The following is a 21,995-nucleotide window of genomic DNA, read 5'->3' as shown; positions in this document are numbered from 1 at the left end:
ATTGCCTTTTTAACTTCAATTTACTAGAAATATTTTCTAAAGTACTTAAGATAAAAAGTTTGAAGAAGGGTAATTCCCAAGACATAAATTCCACAGTTCAAGAATTCTTTATCACAGAATTTAGCTTAATCATATTCAGCAGGACAAGGGAAAGTCTAACGTTTTACCAAGTCTTGCCCTATAGCAGACAAAAAGAAGCTTGAATTGCTATAATTATCAGTGTCTAAAATATCAAAAAACCAAAAGATTATATATAAATTGGAAAAAAATGTCCAATTTACATCCTTGAATCTTACTATTCCATGCCACCAGTTGTCAACAAGGATGACTTACAGGCCTGTTAGTGGTGCATACTTTCAAAGACAGGTGATCAGGGAACTGTAGCATAAACAAGCTCATCTTACGGAAACATCTACTCAGTGTGACACTTGCATTTGACCCATAAGCAGAAAGTTTCACCTGATACAGGGTGACTCCATTAAAAATAAATACCTGTCTCTTCCATCCCGAGCTTCCTCGGTTTAACAACACAGTGTCCATTAAAGATATTACAGGGGAACTCAATCACTTGTCCAAAGGAGATAGTGAATTAAAAAGTGTTCTGGGGTGGAGGTAACATCTCCATGGATAACAAGAGACTCATCAGGCTTGGTTCAAAACAGAAGAAGTGACAAAGCCAGTTCCTATTGACCAGCAATTACCTCTAACTAAAATAACAACCATGTTTCTCGGAGAGACACTCTGCATTCAGCTAGGTTTTCAGCTTTAGCCTCAGTGCTTATCTCCCAAGTCCCGCTGCCCTTGGCTCTTATGCCCATTTGAACTTCTGCAGAGATGATGGCTATTCAACCTTAAGTGGTTCATATAGCTTTGATTTGAAAATTCCAACATGTTTTTCTATCACTCTTTGTGCAAGAAATGCTCCTGTGTTTTCATTTCTTTTTTTTTTAATATAGAAATTGGATTAAACAACATGTTTTACAAACAGATAGGAATGCTAATTAAAGGACAGACTTCACAGCCACATAAAAGCAGCTCCACACAAAAATCTTCTCATTCCATTTCAAATGTGGTTTTAATGACTTGGTCAGACAGAGCTTGCATGAACTCTGCTCACTAAAGATAGAACATCAAATAGTCTTAGCAAAGAAAAGTAAAGTCACAAATTTAAGTAATCACCTCTTCACATTTCTGTTATGATTGGTGATATTTGATTGGTATGGGTGAAAACCAATCTCTTGATTACAGATGCCAGCAAAGAAAGTGTTAGAAAAGACTGGGTTTGTGTTGAGAAAGGCAAAAATACAATGCTGAAGTGTGATCTGACTGCTGAAATTGTAATGTACTTTTTGTTATTGCTCACTGGAACAAAAGGTTTAACCAAGAGAATATCTTAATTTTAAAATCAAAACACAACGAAACATAAACACAACATAATCCTTACTATTACCATAGTTTTATAGTAAAAGCTCTAATTTGAGCATCATTTATCCATTCAACAAGCTGATATTGAGTGTACCAGGTCCTATATTTTGTATTAAGGACACAGAGGTAAATAAGTCATGGTCTCTAACCCCCAAATATGACACTCCAGGGAGGATGTAGGAGACTCAAACAGATGGTTACAAAATAAGGTAATAAAGGCAATGATAGCTAAATGCACAGATTATTCTGAGTATCTTCCTTAGTCTAAGAACCGTGTGTTGGAATGAGTGTAAGGGAAGATGGATGCTGATTAAGGAGGAATTTCTGGTAAAGGGCTAAGAAGAGGTAAAATATATTTCAGATGGACAGGGCACGAAATTAGGGCAATGTGTCAGTGCTAAGTAATTTGAAATCACTTGAATGCAAAGAATTCAAATGTGTTGCGGGAGCTGATGCTGGGATTGCAGGCAGCAGCCAGATCAGAATGGCCCTGGCACATGATGCTAAAAAACATGATAATATAATTATATAAATCATATAAAACAAATAATTGTTGGGCAGCCCTGGTGGCTCAGCGGTTTAGCGCCGCCTTCAGCCCAGGGTGTGATCCTGGAGACCCGGGATTGGTCCTATGTCGGGCTCCCTGCATGGAGCCTGTTTCTCCCTCTGCCTGTGTCTCTGCCTCTCTCTCTCTCTCTTGAATAAATAAATAAAATATTTTTAAAAAAATAATTGTTGAGTGATCCCTTTGTGTGAGGCAATGTTGTGGTCACTGAGGATACAATATTGAACAAGGCAGATAAGCTCTCCTCTTTGTAGAAAGATTGATAGTGAACAATTTGAGAATATTAGGTAATATTTTAAAAATTTCTGGCTGTTCTGTGAAGAATGAATTTGATGGGGCCAAGGCTAGATGCAAGGAGAGAAGTTAGGGGGCTGTTGATAATCTGAGATAGTCTCAGGGGAGTCAATAGATAGATGGTGGGAGTAACAATGGACAGAGGAAATAAAGTCAAGAAATATTTAGAAAGTAAAATCAATAGGGCACAATTATTAGAGGTCAGGTAAGGGGGAGTTGGGAAAATGAAGGAAGGAAAATTGGGTACATGGTAGCCCCAGTAGTCAAGATAAGGAAAACATTAGAAGTAGCCTATCTCTTTATCCAAGACCACAACATAAAAGGCCTGGGAAATATATATAGTTTTACATGCAGGATTACATATAATACCAACATTTTTATAGGGTATTACATTAAAGATGGTCACAGAGCTATTGATCTACTATATGCTAGGGGACGATAAACATTTAGTGATACACCAAAAGAATTTCAGAAACAGGATATTGCTATTTTCTCTGATGAATAAACATGTGCTATCACATTAGCAGAGGGCTTAAATAAAGGACCTCAACGTTTCTGAAAATTTGAACTTATCTTAACCATCCCTTCTCTATTTCTATGTCAGTCATTGTTCATATTAATGCTAACATAAACTAACCGTGGTTCAGGTAAGAAAACAATGCAACTGACACTTCATTTTCCTCTGCCAATAACTCAGGAGGGAAGGACTCTGCAAATTAGTTTGACACATGGTGTCTAGAAAGAATTAATTCCCACTGGATTCTGGGCAGACTTACAAACTGGGCTCTATCCATAGAGACTGTTGGGAATTCTGAGGGTTGGTTTGCATGGTGTTATTTTCTATTCCCATCAACAACTGGACATAAGAATACCAATCACCAAAGAGCACCTTGTCGTTTTTGCTGCTGTATTATCCAGAGACACTTGGGGATAGTTTTACATTTGGAAGTTGTTTTTTACCTACATTGGATAGTTTGCCTGTATTTGTCATATTGATATCTTCTGGCAGGAACACTTAGACATCTATTGTAAGAGCTTTATCAGAAGACAAAAATATTTTCGATATGCCAAATCAAATTATAGTGCACTTGAACAGTCACCATCCATCTTTTATCCATTATTAACATTCATTATGCAGCATTAGAAAGATTTGGATTAAGAGACATAAGGAGAAAAAATATACATATATTTAAATGTTTCCTACTGAAACCAGCACTGCTTAAGGAGCAGTTAACCAGCATAACTGGTGGATTAATTGCACTCACAGTACTCTGTAATACATATTGGCTGGAGTTCAAAATAGCTTAGGCAAAATTATAAAGAAGGCCAAATTTTATCTTTGGAATCCCCTTGTTTTCAATTTACTCATTCATACATTCAAAGCTTATTTATGAAGTACCTATTATATACTAGACACTAAGTCTAAACAAAAAGTTCCTACCCTTGTGGGGATTACCCTCATTCTTCTTCCAATTCTTCTCATTCTTAGCCCTTAGTTTATCCCCTTGCTCTAGTTTTCCCATAAATACAAAATACTCGTGTTCTCTGTTCTCATTTCTCCATTGAAATATATCTCATTCATTTGTGATTACCTTTCTAGGGTCTTCTTAAAACAAACAAACAAACATCCCAAAGACATTACTATAACATTTGATAACTCAGTTATGTATTGGGCTGATGTGGGAAGCAGGAAAATGGAAATAATTTGGAACATCTGTATCAAACCATGGACTCTGAAAGCTATGACACCTGGACTAAGTGGTGGCAGTACAACCCAGCAGGAAGAAGGTAAGTTACTTTTATTTAATTTATTTATGATAGTCACACACACAGAGAGAGAGAGAGGCAGAGACACAGGCAGAGGGAGAAGCAGGCTCCATGCACCGGGAGCCCGATGTGGGATTCGATCCCGGGTCTCCAGGATCGCGCCCTGGGCCAAAGGCAGGCACCAAACTGCTGCGCCACCCAGGGTTCCCAAGAAGGTAAGTTATGAAGCCAGACAAGTTTCAATCCCAGCTGTGTCTCTGGCTAACAGCGTGATTTAACTTGCCTAGATACAGTTTCTTAGATTTTAGTAGTGAATACTCATAAAGGATTAGAAATTATATATATATATATATATATATATATATAAAATTAGAATATAGGATTAGAATATATATATTATATATAATCTATGTATAAAATATATATATTCAGTGATAGGAGATTGTGAGGTCAAGAAATAATTATTATACTTTTATTTCCTTGAAGTTAAAATTAAAGAATGTTTCCATTATCAGCCCATTTGTTCAGTGACTATATTGCATGTATGTTTGTCTCGGGGCTCATGGCAATACCAAAGGTCACTAATTGAAGATCTAATCAGTTTTGAGGGGAGAGGAGAATTTTTAAATTTTGAAACAATTAATATAAAATTGGCTAGTTAGTACAAAGAACTCTCCATTTTACCAAACCATTTGAAAGTAAAGTTGCTGATCAGATATGCTATTAACCCAACTTTAACATTTATTTCCTACAAAGACATTTTAACATAACCACAAGACTATTTAAATGAAGAAGCTAATATTAATACATTTCAGTATTCAAATTCTCAGAGACCCTCTTCAAGTTTCACCATTGTCCCAGTAATGTCCTTGATAGTAAAATGATCCAGTTCAGAACAACACATGGCATTTATTAGTCATGTGTCTTTAATCTTCTTCAGATCACAACAGTGCCTCCGTCTGTCCTTGTCTTTCATGACTTTGACAGTTTTGAAGATAACAGGCCAGTTATCTTGTTGAATATTCCTCAATTTGTTTGTCTGATATTTTCTCAAGTCGAGTAATGTTATTCATCTTTGACAAAAATATCACAGAAGTAATGCTGTGCTCTTATTGTATAGCTTATCAGATGCTACACACTTTCAATCTGTCCTATTACTGAGAATTTGAGATTACTGTTGTATCTGCTAGGTGTCTCTATTATAAATATATTCTTCCACATTAAATTAATACATATTTTGTGGGGTGGTACTTTGAAACCATGTTTTCTGTTTATTATCAAAATTTGATAATTTCATTTTCATATAATATAAACTCATGGATTCCAATTTCATTCTATGTGTTATAATCCAATGTTAGCATTCTTTATTTTGATGCTAAAATTGTTCAAGATTTGGCCATCAGGAACTCCTTCAAGTGGACTTCTGAATCCCTTGAAGATGTCTTCATCATTCTGCAGCACCACAAGATACTCTGGTGTCTTTTACTTTCTCTCTTGCAGCTCTGAGAATCAACCATTTCTTCAAGGAACTTTTTCTCTTTTAGTGCAGTATCCAGAAGCCAATGTCTGGATGCTGCTATTGGGGTATCCCTTCTCTCAGGCTGTCATGGTGGACAAAGGGATAGAATATATGTTTGTAAATATAGATTTAGATTTATTTCTCTACATATTGAAAGACCTCAAAAGACATGAGATCACACCAATATTTTGAAATCCCATCCAACACCACAGAGAAGAAAAAGAAAAAGAATATATGGGAAGGAAAAAGGAAAGGAAGGTGAAGAAGGGAAGAGAAGGAAAAGAAAAAGAGAGAAAGAGAAAGGGAGAGGGATTTAAGAGGAAAAGGAAGGGAGGAGGAAAGAAAAGAAGCAGAACTCTGTGATGTTTCTAGATACCCCTTTAGAAGAAAATAGAGACGCACACATTCACATTTCAAATGTAATGACAGCAAAAACTTTTAAAAATGTGTTTTCTGTTTGTTCATTTTTTTTCCCTGCTTACACTCAACAATCAAGCTTTCTCCCTCCTGTACCTCTCTTTGTCTTTTCATGAGAAATTGAAGAAGAGTTGAGGGTTTTCCACCAACCATCAGTCAACTGACCTCCAGATTTATAAGAGAGCCTGGCCAGAATGAGCAGAGCCACCTACCCAATCCATAATTAAGTGCCAGTAAATGAGGAGCCAACCTAAGACTAGAAGAACCTCCCGGCTAACCTGTAGTCCTGTGAACAGTGATAATTTCATTATTATTTTAAGCCATTGAGTTTTGGGTTCAAATATTATATATCATTATTCTGGCTTCTTAAATTAAACTATAAGTTATACTTTGAAGTCAGAAATACTCTTCCCCTTTCAATTTATATTTTCTGTAGCTCTTAATATTCCATAGACATTGTTTTACTCAAAGATGGGTAAGTGGACTACGTGTTAGGTTTCAGGTAAGCTATTGTGTATGACAAACACCAGTAGAATAGAATCTTATCTTTGTCTGATTCATTAAATGACCACAGACTACAATCCACAGCCACATAGTGAGCATTTCAAGAGCACTGACAATGTGTTATTTTTCTTTGTGTATCTAGCACCGGGGAGAGCCCCTACTATATTTGCATTAGTGTAGGAACTCATTCAGAAAGTGAATGAATAAGAAGACAAGGAATTCTGGCCAGTTTTAAAATTTGAATAAAATGTTTATTTAATGAATGAAGGAAGGAGGATTCAAATTCATTAAATAGAAAACTGTTTGTTTAAAAACAGTTAATTCTTCCAGTTAAACTAAAGAGTAGGAAAAGAAAAAAAAAAAAAAAAAACAAGCCAATTGACCGGAGTCTATAAATGAAGAAATCTGTATTGATGAAAGGGATGATTTTATAATGCAAGCATCATGGCAAAGGAGTTAGGAAAGAAAACATTTCATTTTATTGAAAAATCAGCATCCTCAGAAGTTCTCACTATATGATTGACATGTCACAAAAATCCTAAAGAGAGCTCGATGTGCAGGCAATATTTTCAAAGTGAGTGCACAGGAAGTATGCCAAGATGCCTGAATTCCTGTAAATGTGGCAACACTGCCTCAGTAAGGGTGCATGTAGTTGTGTTTCTTGTGATCTCAGTAGAAATTAATTTTGTTAGCATCCTTTAAAAACAAATGTAAAAGCTTGGCTTTGTTCTCCCATGTTCCAATTAAAATTAGGATTTTAACAATTATTTTTAGGAACCAAGTTGATGTTGACACATTACCATGCAGATAGTTCCGTGTTGTAGCAATGATGTTTTGTGCTTGGATGATAATAACTGTCAAAATGCAAGGGGTTAGTGAACAGGACCCATGGGGAATGGCAGGATGACACTCTATGCAAGACATTCTGCTAATAGGTCTGGGAGCAATTACTGTATGGTTTATGATCACAACACTTAACCCTCTCCCTCTCAGACTGGAGGCAGCTTAGCTAGCAATCTGCTCTAGGAGATTTTCAGCACTCTATGTTTTACCGGTAAAGTCCACCTACAAGGCATGTTACGAAGATTGTCAAATATGGGGATCCCTGGGTGGCTCAGCGGTTTGGTGCCTGCCTTTGGCCCAGGGCGCGATCCTGGAGACCCGGGATCGAGTCCCACATCGGGCTCCCGGTGCATGGAGCCTGCTTCTCCCTCTGCCTGTGTCTCTGCCTCTCTCTCTCTCTCTCTGTGACTATCATAAATAATTTTTAAAAAATTAAAAAAAAAAAGATTGTCAAATATGTCTGTGCATTAGGAACATGAATGTGGTCTATAACATGACTGCCACACAGCAAATGAGCAAACCTAGAGGAGACTGGGGCCTCTGACTTCATCTGCTCCAGAATCAGCCTCTTCAGATTACTTGCATTTCTAACTCTAAGTCAGTTGATCAGTTACTCTTCTCTTGCTTTCACGCACTGCTCCTTCATATCAGCACTAAGGTCTCATTATTTTTACTTGAATGTTGTTTTGGCATAGCGCTAACTCCTATTTTCTTTAAAGGAAGTGTAAACGTGTGAGTCATGTTTACAGAAGACAACATAAGCCCTTGGTAATCATCACATCTACCCATTATTCAACAGTCTTTCTAAAATATTCCAAATCTGCTACCATCTCCCTTCCTGCCAACCAGTATGGTACCTTGGTTTCTCAACTGTTTAATTTTTTCCATATACCACATCATGTTCTGGAACTCGTTTACCTCATCATCTACTATCAAGAAAGAACAGCAAGTAATCTTCAGATTAAACCACAAGGAGTGTGTGTGTGTGTGTGTGTGTGTAGAGGGGGGAGATGATAACAAATATGATTATTGAAAGGAATCTTCATAATTTGGAGATTTGGAGAAAGTCAGTGGCAATATGACAAAGGTTAGATGTGATATTGGGCCACATTTGATTTGGAGATAGTTTATGAGCTGATAAGATTCAGATAGAATGTTTCTAATTCCATCCAGTATGGCTTCCAGTGACTGACAATTTGCATTAACAATCAAAAAATTATCTTCTAAATTGATCATTACATATAACATAGGAATTTTTACAAATGACCTCTGTGAGGTGCTTCTAACAAATATATGTTTGGGGTAAATAGACATTTATTTCCTCTGCTATCTCATACAATAAATTTACCTTTCTTCTGTGCAACATTTAACTGAATCAATTTGCAAAATGGAAGTATTATTGCCAAAAATAACTTTCATTTTTTAATGCTTACTGTGGAAAATTATTCAAGGTGTCTGTTTAGTTGAGAACCCCAACCGGGGTTTGTAGAGCTTATAAATTGAGGGAGTACTATTTACATTTTATTTATTATAAATAAATAGATATATTTATTATATATATCTTTATAATTTTCATCGCATTCAACACTAAACTTTTGCAATGGAAGGGCAGCTTTTTCTAATTCATGCAAAGGCACTGTGAAGGACAGCAAGAGGCAAATTTCTTATATTTGCTTTTCAACCCCAAAATTTGAGGTTTCGAACAGAAGTTCATATAATATGAACTGGCTAGAGATGTTAGTGTTGGTAGTGGACACTTGCCCATGCTGGGCCATCAGAATTTTCTCCTGATCTGTTTCTCCGCAACTTGAAACTAAGGACATGAAAAGCTAAGAGCTACCAGCCAACAACTACTGGGAGGCCAACATTTGCCTCACAATTAGGTCAAAGAATCTTCTTTTTGCAGGGAGATGAGAATATTAAAGACATAAAGAGAGGAGCATGGACACAAAGGGGAGGAAGATTGTATCTAAGAAATAGTTGGCTTAGGTTTCAATGGCTTTCCACCTATTGATTCCAGTTGTTTCTGAATCCAGCTATGTTTTGTGGCATGGATTTCAGGACATATACACACATTATTTTCATGAAACAACCTCCCTCACAATTGAAAAATTAAATTAAGTTGAGTGAAAAATGGTAGCCTTATCAATAGGAAATTATGATATTTTATAATGCCTGCTCTGATGGAAAAGGATAGAGTGTTGTATCCCAGAGCCAAATTTGGGGAACATAGAAGTTTTTTTTTGGAGGAAGTGCCATCTATGGCACTTTTTTTTGGAGGAAGAAAGGTGGAGTTAGCCAGATGGATAACTGACAAAGGATTCCAGGAAAAATGAACAACATTGCGAAGGCTGTAGATGAGAAAGAGCAAGGGGAATTGAGAAGAAAGGAAGTAATCTGAGCCAGTGAAAGATGAGACTGGAGAGTTAAAAGTCTAGCTTTTAAACGACTTCATAAACTGTCACAGAGTTTGAACTTAGTCCTGAGAGCAGTGGAGCAATGGAGAACACAAGATAGGGCTACTAAATAGGTAGAGGGCAACCATTTAGGGATTTGGGGGTCTTGTTGTTTTAATTAATTTGGTTTTTATCCAAACAGCATATTTACAACATGGGAGAACAGATCGACATTTCAGGGAAAAGGAGATAACTCTGGTTAGAATAAACAGAAATGTAGGAAAAAGTGATGAGAAGAAATAGGAAATGAGAGGGGATAAGGGTCACATGTTCACAAGACATATTATATAGGTAGCAGAGACACTGGAGGCAGGGAGTTAGAGGAAGAATCTCAGGACAGTTGGCAGTATGAAATGGACCACTTTACCAAACAAACTGGTGTGTGATTTTTTTTTTTTTGAGAAGCATGTTTTTCTCCCTTTCCTCTGACATGTTGTGAAAAGTGAGAAAAGCAGGGTTATGTAAGATAGGAACTGAGGAGACCTAAACAGCTATAAAATCTGATCTATTTGAAAGCATCTAGTTGGCTCAAAGAAATATCGAAGACATAAGAGGATCTCTGGATCAATATGGAAAAGTGAGACATCCCAAACTCTTTTTTTTTTAAACAAAAGCATGGCAGTCAAAAAAAAAAAAAAAAAAAAAAAAAAAAAAAAAAAAAAAAAAAAAAAGCATGGCATTCTGATTCCATTTATTCATTAAATAAATATTTATTGCATACCTTCCATGTGTAAGGCACTATGTTGGGCATTAGGTATATATTGACAAGGAAGATATATACTATCTGTGCCCTCATGAAACTTAGTCTACTAGGTGAGATAATCATTAAACAAATGACTTTAAAATTATTAATAATTTTGAGAGTGGGGATCCCTGGGTGGCGCAGCGGTTTGGCGCCTGCCTTTGACCCAGGGCACGATCCTGGAGACCCAGGATCGAATCCCACATCGGGCTCCAGGTGCATGGAGCCTGCTTCTCCCTCTGCCTGTGTCTCTGACTCTCTCTCTCTGTGACTATCATAAATAAATCTTAAAAAATTTAAAAAAATAATAATAAATAATGTTGAGAGTGTATAGCAAGGAGTTCTATTAATCTGTGTGTATTTAAGGAAGTAGCGCTTGAATGGTACTGTGGACCAAATTGTGTCCCCTGTATACATGTGTGGAAGTTCTAACCCTCAATATAACTGTATTTGGAAGTAGAGCTTTGTAAGGAAGTAACTAAATTTAAATGAGCTCATAAGAATAAGGTTCTAACCCAATAGGACTCGTGTCCTTATGATGAAAGGAACATATACCAGAAGCATGCGTGCTCAGATCGCCATAACAGAACACTGCAGACTGGACAGCTAAACAACAGGAATTTATTTTTTCATAGTTCTAGAGGCCAGAAGTCCAGGATAAGGGTGCCAGCACAGTGAATTTCCCATAAGACTTCTATCCTTGGCTGCAATAGCCGCCTCTTCCCTGAGATGACACTCTAGGCTTCAAAGAGAAGGCAAGTCTCATTCTTCTCCTGTCATTACTGGTCACGAAGCAATATGTAACAGCCCATGTAATTACATATATAAGCATGAATCTTTATTCAACAAATAATTTTTGCACTGTTTACCATAGTAACATTTCTCCTTCACAGAAACCTGATGAGGTAGGTAATATCATTGTCACCATTATATAGACAAGGAAACTGAGGCACAGAGTTGGTGACAGAAAACTAGGATTTGTTTTGGAAGGTTGATCTCCCCTCACCGTGCCTATTATAATGTATTTACTTTTCCTTTCTTTTTAAATATTTAAGTGAGATAGCATTGACAAATGAGGCTCAAAAGACTCAGACGTAAGAAGACCTGCTTCTAGATCCTGCTGGTTCAAAAGAGCTCCCAGAACTGGGTTCCAGGTAGGTTGCATTATAGTCCCTTCCTCCTGGCAAGGAATTCTTTGATTAAAAAAATAAAATTCACAGAGTCTTTTAGGAGAACCCCAAGATTAATCCGTGGTAGATATGGTCAGTGTCAGATGACATACACTAACAACTGATGGAGTCTGCTTAGACAAGAAAACACCTTTAGTCCTGGCAGGAGAGTCAGAGCACGCTGTCCCCTCATAGCTCTACTGAGGGATCTAGATTTCCACTCCTTGGCCTCCCACTTACCTTCAGGAAGTGACAGGGCAGATCTTAGAAATCTTCTGTTTAGACAGAGCAGGTTACAGATAAAGAGAGAAAGCCACCTTGCATTCCCCAGGCATGCTTTGCAGCTCAGCCTAGCTGCAGCATGTTTGCATCTCACAGCAAGATGGAGCTCCTGAAGAAATGGCGCCTGCAAAGTGGGGAGGGAGGCTGGGCCACAACCCACCTGCATGGCTACTGCCCCCGGAGATGCTAGCTTCTGGGTGGCCACTTACAAAAGTGAGTAGGCTAAAAAAGAAACTTAAAACTTTAAAAAGGTAGATAATCACAAGTCGGTCAAAGGGAATGAGATGATAAAATGGTAAAAACAAAAACACAAACAGACAAAAAAAAAAAAAAAAACAAAGAAGAAAATAAAAATAGCTAAAATCAATAATATGGCATGAATGGGAAAAGCCGCTAGACAAAACAGGTTTATAGCTGGATACAAGTGGGGTGGAACGTATCATGAGCGAGGACAGTAGCAGACGACCAGGTAGTACCCTGCACTTCTCCCTTCCTGGCCTTTCTGCCAGGTCCAACCCCAGCTGGTTCCCCAACCCCTGAAGCATGAGACCTTTGGAGAGATTCCCTCTGTAGGACGCCTCAGGCAAAGCCCTGGAATCTGCCTCTTCTGCCTAACCCAGATGGCTTGATACCCAAACTTCTAAAAGATATCTAATCAACACGCAGAGCTTCCGAGGAGCCATCCAGTAGTACAGCGAATACAGAAGAAAACACAAACCTACCGCCTCAGCCCCCAGCTGCCTGAACATGCCTTAATTCTGCTGCTGTTGAAGAAGAATGCAGTTTCCCTGTCAATCTTCACTTAGTTTTTCACTGAGCAGGTTTCAAGCCACCTGTCCACACAGAGCCAGATGTAGTAATACTACTGTTAGTGTTACTGACAAGAACCATGGCATCTGTTGTGTGGCAACCGATTGTATATGGGCACATACACACGTGTGCACGCATGTGTGTCTGTGTGTCACATTTTGAACATGCATTCTCTACCTTTATTTACTTTTCTAAATGGTACTGGTTTAGGCAACCACATGGGTAGGCTGCATTAATGGCCCTGATTCTTCATCCCTCCCTATATTCAAGCCCTTTGCCATATGTCAAAGTCCAATTAAAATATTAATCTCATCCAGAAACCACCCTCAGACACACGAGAATGTTTGACTAGATGTCTGAGCACTCTGTGATCCAGTCAAGTTGACACCGGAAAAAAAAAAAAATCAACCATCACACTACATGACTTGCTATTACTCCCACTAAAAATATGTGCTCTTTCCTCAGTCTTCAACTTAGCCCTGGCTATGTGACTTGCTTTGATCTTTGGAGCGTTAGTGTTAGCAGGCACGTCATGACCTCAGGCTTAACAAGCTTTTCAGTGCTTCTCCCCCATGCTCTTGCATCTCTGCCGTGACTCTGAAGTAGTACATCTGGAATATCCTGCTAAGCCCATGGGAAGATGAGCAGCTCTTGAAGCAAAGCGGAGTTACCCCAGGTGAGCTCAGCCTGAGGGAGCCGCCCTCAGCCAACCCACATCCTCGTTAACTAAGCGAAAGCTTATCATTGTAGGACTCTGAGGACCTAGTTCAGTTATGCAGTGTCTCTGTGCTCATGGTTAACCATCACACCATCCATTTTGTTTATATGGACCTTTTTTTATCTGCTGTACATGTTCATTTGTTGCAGATTTTCCAAAACTACTTTGTCCTCTCATCTGTTGTGTGAAGACACCCTGAATTATTATGAAAGCACAGATATTTTACTTAGGTGTAATATCAGCCTTATCAAAAGAATGTAATGCACACTTGCAGTACTCAAAGTTACAGGTGACAAGTTAAAATCACACGGCTCTGTTAAGTGTACAATATAAGGAAACACAATACTTTATTTTTTTTTAATTTTTATTTATTTATGATAGTCATCAGAGAGAGAGAGAGAGGCAGAGACACAGGCAGAGGGAGAAGCAGGCTCCATGCACCGGGAGCCCGACGTGGGATTCGATCCCGGGTCTCCAGGATCGTGCCCCGGGCCAAAGGCAAGCGCCAAACCGCTGCGCCACCCAGGGATCCCGGAAACACAATACTTTAATGCAAAGGACGGAAACTCTATACACACAGAGGGGATTCTGGTGGTTCCTGCCCAAAACCCTTTGATGTCTCCCCACCAGTTTACAGAATAAAATCCAGAATTCTTAGTCTGATAGCTAGGCTCTACACCATCTGGTCTAAACTCCTCTTTTTGCCTTGTGTAACCTATAAGTTAAACAATAGAATGAATGGGTTGTAATTATAAAAGTAACTTGCTTTTTACCTTTCACCATCCCTTTAAAACAGTTCAATATAAATATTCTTTCTCCTACCTCAAATGCAAACTTAGCCAATCTCATGACCATTTTTTTTTCTCTTAGATTTTTTTTTCCCTTTCTTACACTCCCTTTAACATCATCTAAATTCAATGACTAAATTTGCCAGGTGAATATGTCAATCAGAGCTCTAATGTTAGAGTAATGCTAAATTTCTTTCTTTCCCCTAAACTGAGTCCTGAGATTAACTACAGCTTGTGGGAGAAAAGAGAAGATTCCCCTTTTGTCTCATTCATTTCCTTCCTTCTAGGCGGCTGTTTATGAGCTTGCTAAGGTAGAGCGTGGAGTAGAAAATAAGGTATGGGGAAAGGAAAGAATTTATCTAATACTGACATGAGATGGCTCTGTTGGTGGTTTCCCTCACTGTGCAAAAGCTTTTTATTCTGGTGTAGTCCCAGTTGTTTATCTCTGCTTTTGTTCCCCATTTCCTGAGCAGACATATCCATAAATATGTTGCTAAGGGCCACATCCAAAGGATTACTGCCTCTGCTTTCTTTTAGGATTTCAATGGCCTCACATTTAGGTCTTAAATCCATTTTGAGTTTATTTTTGTGTATGGTGTAAGAAAGCGGTCGGTTTTATTCTTTAATTTTTTGCATAGCAAAAGAAACCATCAACAAAATGAAAAGGCAACCTATCGAATGGGAGAAGGTATTTACAAATGATATATGCGACAAGGGGTTAATAGCCTAAATATATAAAGAATTTATGCAACTCAACACCAAAAAAGCAAAAAAAAAAAAACAAAAACAAAAAAAACAAAAACCTCATTTAAAAATAGGCAGAGGACCTAAATAGACATTTTTCCAAAGAAGACACACAGGTGGCCAACAGACACATGAAAAAATGCTTAACATCATCAGGGAAAAGCAAACCAAACTGTAACGAGATATCACCTCACACCTGTCAGAATTGCTAGTATCAAAAAGCCAAGAAATAACAAATGTTAGTGAGGATGCAAAGAAAAAGGAACCCTAGTGCACTGCTGATGGGGATGTAAATTGGTACAGAGACTGTGGAAAACAATATGGTGTTTCCCAAAAAATTGAAACTAGAAATACCATATGAGCCATTGATCCTACTTTTGGGTATTTATCCAAAGAAAATGAAAACACTAAGTTGAAAAGATATGCACCCCTACATTTATTGCAGTGTTATTTATAATAGCCAAGATATGGATGCAACGTCAGTGTCCACTGATAGATGAATAGATGAAGAAGATGTGAGATCTATCTATCATCTATCTATCTATATCTACCTACAAAGAATGAACTGCTGGCTGCTGGGAGCAGGAGCTTATAGGGGGATGGGTGAAATAGGTGAAGGGGATTAAGAGGTACAAATTTCCAGCTATAGTATAAACAAGTCACAGAGATGAAAAGTACTCCAGGGGGAATATAATCAATAACAGAGCAATAATGTTGTATGGTAACAGATGGTTATTGTACCTATCTTGGTGAGCAGTGTATAATGTATAGAATTGTCAAGTCATTATGTTGTGGACCTGAAACTAACGTACCATTGTGTGTCAGCTATACTTCAATAATAGAAATTTAAAAATAAATGATAAAATAAAAGAAGACATCTCATGCTTTTGATCTTGGTGAATGTTTAAAACTGCCTCTTCCTTTGAATGCATATTCCTGTGTGTAAGCAGGGTTTCTCCTTCAGCTGACTATCCCAAATTTCTTTCAGCTTCCAGTGTTCCCCCACAGGCTCTTACAACCAAGGTCCACTTGTTTCGTAGGGCCACTATCTGGCAGGATTCTTTTTAAAGTAACAACCCAATCTTATCTTCCACGCCTGGTCCTTCAAATTTACAAGCATCTAACTGGCTTAAGGAGGACAGCTTCATTCCAGATGTGACTACTTTGCTGTATAAACTATTAGCAGAGTCCAGAGCCCCAACAGGGACATAACTTAAGCCCTGTGAGTTGTGAGGGGCACCTAGGTTGCTCCGGTGGTTAAGTGTCTGCCTTCAGCTCAGGTCATGATCTCCAGGTCCTGGGATTGAGCCCCACGTCGGGCTTCCTGCTTGGGGGGGCTTTAAAAAAAAGTCCCCTTGCTAAATTTGATGTGGGGAAAGAACATGGCAGAGAGAAAGCGCCCCCCAGAGCAGGTGTCTCCAAAGAAATTCTCCTCCGTAATCTTCCTTTTTTCATTTTCTTAACTCTTTTTACACTGTGATGTGCTGAGAAGTTCAAGAGTCAAATCACTGGCTGTCAGCCAGATACTTTGAAATTTTTCATGTGGTTCAGCATCTCTCTGGTATCTTAATGCCCTGGTCAAAGTTTCCAAATTGTCACCTGCTTCACTTGTTCATTATTTCCCAGGTGGCCTGTTGTTCACTCACAGGATGCTTGTGTTCTCTGAACTCTCAAGCATCTGTTCTCCCTTCTAATGAAGCTTTCATATGCAACTTTTCTTTTTTTTTTTTTAAGATTTTATTTATTTATTCGAGAGAGAGAGAGAGAGAGAGAGAGAAGCAGGCTCCACGCAGGGAGCCCGATGTGGAACTCGATCCTGGGTCTCCAGGATCACGCCCTGGGCTGAAAGCAGCACCAAACTGCTGAGCCACCCAGGCTGCGCCTACACAACCTTTCTGCGTAAGGCTAAGCTCTGGTCTATTTTCAGGGGTTCACACAACTGTTTCCTCTTTCTAAAGCAATCTCTGATCTGCTGGTCAAAATGAATATTTCCCTCTGTGTTCTCAGGGCAATGGCACCTTTATTACAGCTCATATTATATAGCATAGCTTGCATTAGACTTCCAAACTACAATATTTCAGATCCAGGATACATAGATGTTCACATTTAAACATCTCTAAAATAGGCATGCATCTTACAATCAATGCAATGACATCTTACATTTGCTTGGTGGGGTTTTGTTTTTATACCTCTTTGAATTATATAAATTGATGCTACACCTCGCAACTTACCAGCATCTTAGTAGTTTGTGAGCCCCCCGAGTTTAGAGATTTTGCCTCATTCCTCTCTCTATATCCTTCAGGGATCAGTGCAATGTCTTGCAGAAACTAGATGCTCAAAATTTATGTGTTTTATACAGTGCTGGGATACTATGCTTTTTTTCAGTGTCCACAACACTCCCAAATACAATTTCATTCAAATTAAAAGAGAGTTGATGGGACATCCATTACTTAAAAAGTAACATTTATTAGTCTATGTGTTGTGATTAGAGCCTTTAATGTCATCAGGAAGAAGTTTAATCTGATTTCATTTTCACTCCATTAAAAGCCTTGTAACAAGGTTAATAAATTAGATCTCCAGAGTCATAAAAGTATATGTCATAGCCCCAATCTGCACATATTTGACTGCATTTGGGTATTTAGCATAGTTTTAGATTTGGGAATATTCACCATTTATACAAATTAGTGTTTTCCATGATTTTAATGAGGCCACGCAAATGTATAAATTGGACCATTTTGGTTAGTCCTGTAGTCAATGACACTAATAAACTGGGGACACACTGTAGCAATTAGAATTCATTTCTTTGCTTAAAATGAACACTTTTTTATTGTGAGCTCATCTTAGATGTGCCTTTTTGCACAGATTATAATTAGACATCATAAAGAAACTCAACTAAAATTATTATTTTAGGAAAAAAAAAAAACAGACTTAAGGGAACAAAATAAAACCAAACATGTAGTACTAATAAGATATGGTCGTGATGTGTAAATGCCCTCCTCTGCACAAGATCTAATTACCAGGATTATCAATTTAGAATCATTCAAGGCACAAAATTTACTAACTTATAAGTAATTTCACTTGTTTATAGAGATGTACAGAGGTCTTAGAATATAGAAGGAAAACAGACAATAAGGAAATGAATAGTCTGAAGCAAAAGGTAACCCTACCAAATCTCCAATGTTTCCATTCTTGGATGCCAGCACAATATTTAGGATGGAAAAACTTATTTCTGCATATACTAAATGAAAATCTCTTTATATGACAAGTAAATCTGTAGCTTTCTATGTATTCTTTTTTTCCCATTAACTTTAAGTATTTTTTCTGAATTTTTCTAAGAAACAAAAAATAATTGTTGGAATTCTAAGAGGTTATAAGGCAGTTCATCAAAAGACTGGTTTCAAGGATGAAATGTATTATTTACAAAATTCATATTTTCTTGTATGAGGCAAGTAAAAGCTCTTTTCTTAAAAAAAAGATTTTACTTATTTATTCATGAGAGACACACACAGAGAGAGAGAGAGAGGCAGAGAGAGAAGAAGCAGGTTCCATGCAGGGAGCCTGATGTGGGACTCAATCCCAGGTCTCCAGGATCACACCCGGAGCTGAAGGTGGTACTAAACCACTGAGCCACCCGAGCTGCCCAACAAGTAAAAGCTCTTATCCATGACTAATAATAATTACATTTCACAAAATGCCAAGTGTGCATATAAACTAGAAATCATCATTCACAAGAACCCTGAAAATTGTTATCATTCTCATTTTAGATGAGTAAATACATTCAGAGAACCAATATGGTAAAGCCAAGATTTGAATTTGGGTCTCCCTGTCTCTAAGAGCACATTCTGTCCCTACTCCATCCACTACAGGTGTGAAATGTTGCTGTACCTCTATTTGCTCTAGAATAGAATTAGGTGAGTCTTAAATTTAACCTTAAGGTTATTGAAGCATCATTTTATTTTATTTTTTTTAAACTTATTTTTATTTATTTATGATAGACCTAGAGAGAGAGAGAGGCAGAGACACAGGCAGAGGAGAGGGAGAAGCAGGCTCCATGCCAGGAGCCCGACGCTGGACTTGATCCCGGGACTCCAGGATCGCGCCCTGGGCCAAAGGCAGGCCAAACCGCTGAGCCACCCAGGGATCCCCCGAAGCATCATTTTAGATCCCATTGCCTATTATCTGACAACCAGTATATGCTCTAAGTCAAATTTTGTTTTTTGTTTTTTTTCCAAGATTTTATTTGAGAAACAGAGAAAGCATGAGTGAGGGGGAGGGGCAGAGGAGGACAGACAAGCAGGCTCCCCACTGAGCCAGAGCCCCATCCTGGGCTCAGTCCTAGGACCCAGAGATCATTAAATGAGCTGAAGCCAGATACTTAACCGACTAAGCCACCCAGGTGCCCCAAATTTTTGTTTTATACATGAAAGAGCTTTCTAATGATTAATGATCTTCCATAATAGGATGAAAATAATTCTCAAGCAGGGACAGGGTCACTGGCAGAGTTACTGAGCTATCCTATGTTGAGTGAAAGTTTAGATAACTTAGATCTGTAAGAGCCTTTTCAATTTTGGCGATTACTTCATAAGGTAGTCATGGTGAGGTAAAAATAGTAAAATTAAAATCACAAGTCACAGAATTGGTGGTCATGGGTTTGAGTCTTGCCTTTTACTCTAAGCCTGTCTGAGGGCTAATTTACCTATCTGGGCCTCAGTTTATTTAACCAAAAAAGAAAATGAGGACAAAAATATGCACTTTACAGTCACTATCAAAATTAATTGAGAATTTAAGAATAAAGACACTTTATAAACTGTAATATACTGACACATATAGTGGCACCTTATATGTGAGATGGGTACAGTAATGCATCCAGAAGTATCCTTTAAACTGAGCTTTATTAGGAACTTCATCCATCCTAAAGTGATCTAGTCTGTTTTCATGATATAATCCTAAGCCTTCATATTTTCCTCAACCATTTTTTCTCCTTCACTAACTATCTCAAACAGAAATGCAATATGAGTGTCCCCTTCCAGAATACCTCAAACTTCATTTAAGTGTTTGCAGTAGTTGTTTTTTCAAAACCCTTTCTCTGGACCTATAACTCTCCACCAACCTATAGATATAAATAAGTAGCTGTGTCCTATGCTATTTTGACTTATTTTTTCCTCACACACTTTTTTTTTTTTTTAAGAGAGAGAGAGCACACACTAGGGGAGGGTGTGAGGGAGGTCGTGGGGTGGGGAAGAGAAGGGAGGAGCAGAGGGAGAGGGAGAGAGGGAATCTTAAATAGGTTCTGCATCCAGCACAGAGCCAATATGGGGCTTGATCTCACAACCCTGAGATCACGACCTGAGCCAAAAATCAAAAGTTGACGCTTAACCAACTGAGTTACTCGGGCACCTCACATTTACTTTTTAAAATGATCTCTTGTTCAGTGACAAAGTATTCTTTAACTTAATGGTTAATTGTCATGAAGAGGAAGTAACTGTATAATTTTCCACACTTTAAAACTCTATTCTTATTAAACAATAATTATAAAAAAAATCCTAATATTTATTTTTCTGCCAAATACTGTGTTTAGGGGTGTCTAGGATTGCTTTCTGGATCTTAAACCTACTCTATTTCAAATAGGATAAGGACAGTTGTGGAGAAAAAGAAAATCCTTGGGCTTCATTTCATCCCTTCTTGTATATTTATTTAACTCTCATAAGCATTTTATAATTTTTAAAAAGATTTTATTTATTTATTTGAGAGAGAACACAGGGAGAGGGAGAAGCAGACTCCCCACTGAGCAGAGGCTGACATAGGGCTAGATCCCAGGATGCTGGGATCACTGACTGGAGCCAAAGGCAGACATTTAACCAATTGAGCCACCCAGGCACCCTGTATTTTATAATTTTTAAAAACTTTGCTCTGAATGGAGACTCAGATATGTGAAATAATAAGAGCCAGACCCAAGGCGTTGCACAGCAGTGCAAGTAAGCAGTGCCAGGACTGGGGCAATCAGGTCCAGTTCAGAGCCAGGACTTGAAGTGAGGACTTGGAGGGCAAAATGTAACTCCTAAGGAGAAACAGGGATAGGGACTGGCTGGGATCAGATACTCTAAATTGATAGAACAGTAAAAAAAGTCTCCGTTCTTCAGGGAGCGTAGGATGAAACAAGCAGGAGTCAGTTAGGAGCTACTGTGTAGAAGCTGGAAGGGGGACATGTTGAATCAGGACAAGGGATCAGGTTATGTTCTAGCCCTGGTTCTGCTGCCTGACAGCAGATCAAACTGCTTACATTCACCAACCCAAGACTGGCAGCACCCCCAAACAAGTTCTGCAATAGTATGGGAACAAAACTATGCTTGGATGTATAAAATAGGTCCTCCCAGACACCATCCTATCAGTTCTGCCTTGGACAAGGATTAGACCATTGGCTTCAGGAAAAACAGTCATTCAGAGCAGGGATAAGAGAATTCCCTCGACCTGAAAGGTACCCTGAGACCATGTGTCCAAGTTTCATTAAGGAGCAAATAGTCCAACCTTCGCCCCGTATTGCCTGAAGCACTAAAACGAAGTTAGAATTTTTCACATAAAGATAACTGAGGATCCTACAATAAAAATTTAGCTTATGTCTTTCAAAAAGCATGCTAACAATTTCACATGTTTCAAGAAAAAATGAGCACAAAACTTCTGATCTGGAGTCTTGTAGAACCTGAGTAAATATACTATTCAACCAAATTTGTTAATATCTGAGGGAACACATGCTTGTCATCATTTTGCAATGTAGTATCATTAAGTTATTCTAAATTGATTTTTTTTCTCATTTCCCTTCTATACCATTATTGGCTTGATGGTGACTCCTAGAATTGCCATAGTGAACACACTATCTGAGTCTTAAAATAAACTCTTGTTGGCAAGGATTTGTATCTGCAATTTGGGGTGAAATTTTGGCACATGGAACATCAGC

Source organism: Canis lupus, chromosome 32 (assembly GCF_003254725.2).
Source record: "Canis lupus dingo isolate Sandy chromosome 32, ASM325472v2, whole genome shotgun sequence".
NCBI lineage: Eukaryota > Metazoa > Chordata > Mammalia > Carnivora > Canidae > Canis > Canis lupus.
Note: the sequence above shows the minus strand (reverse complement) of the source record.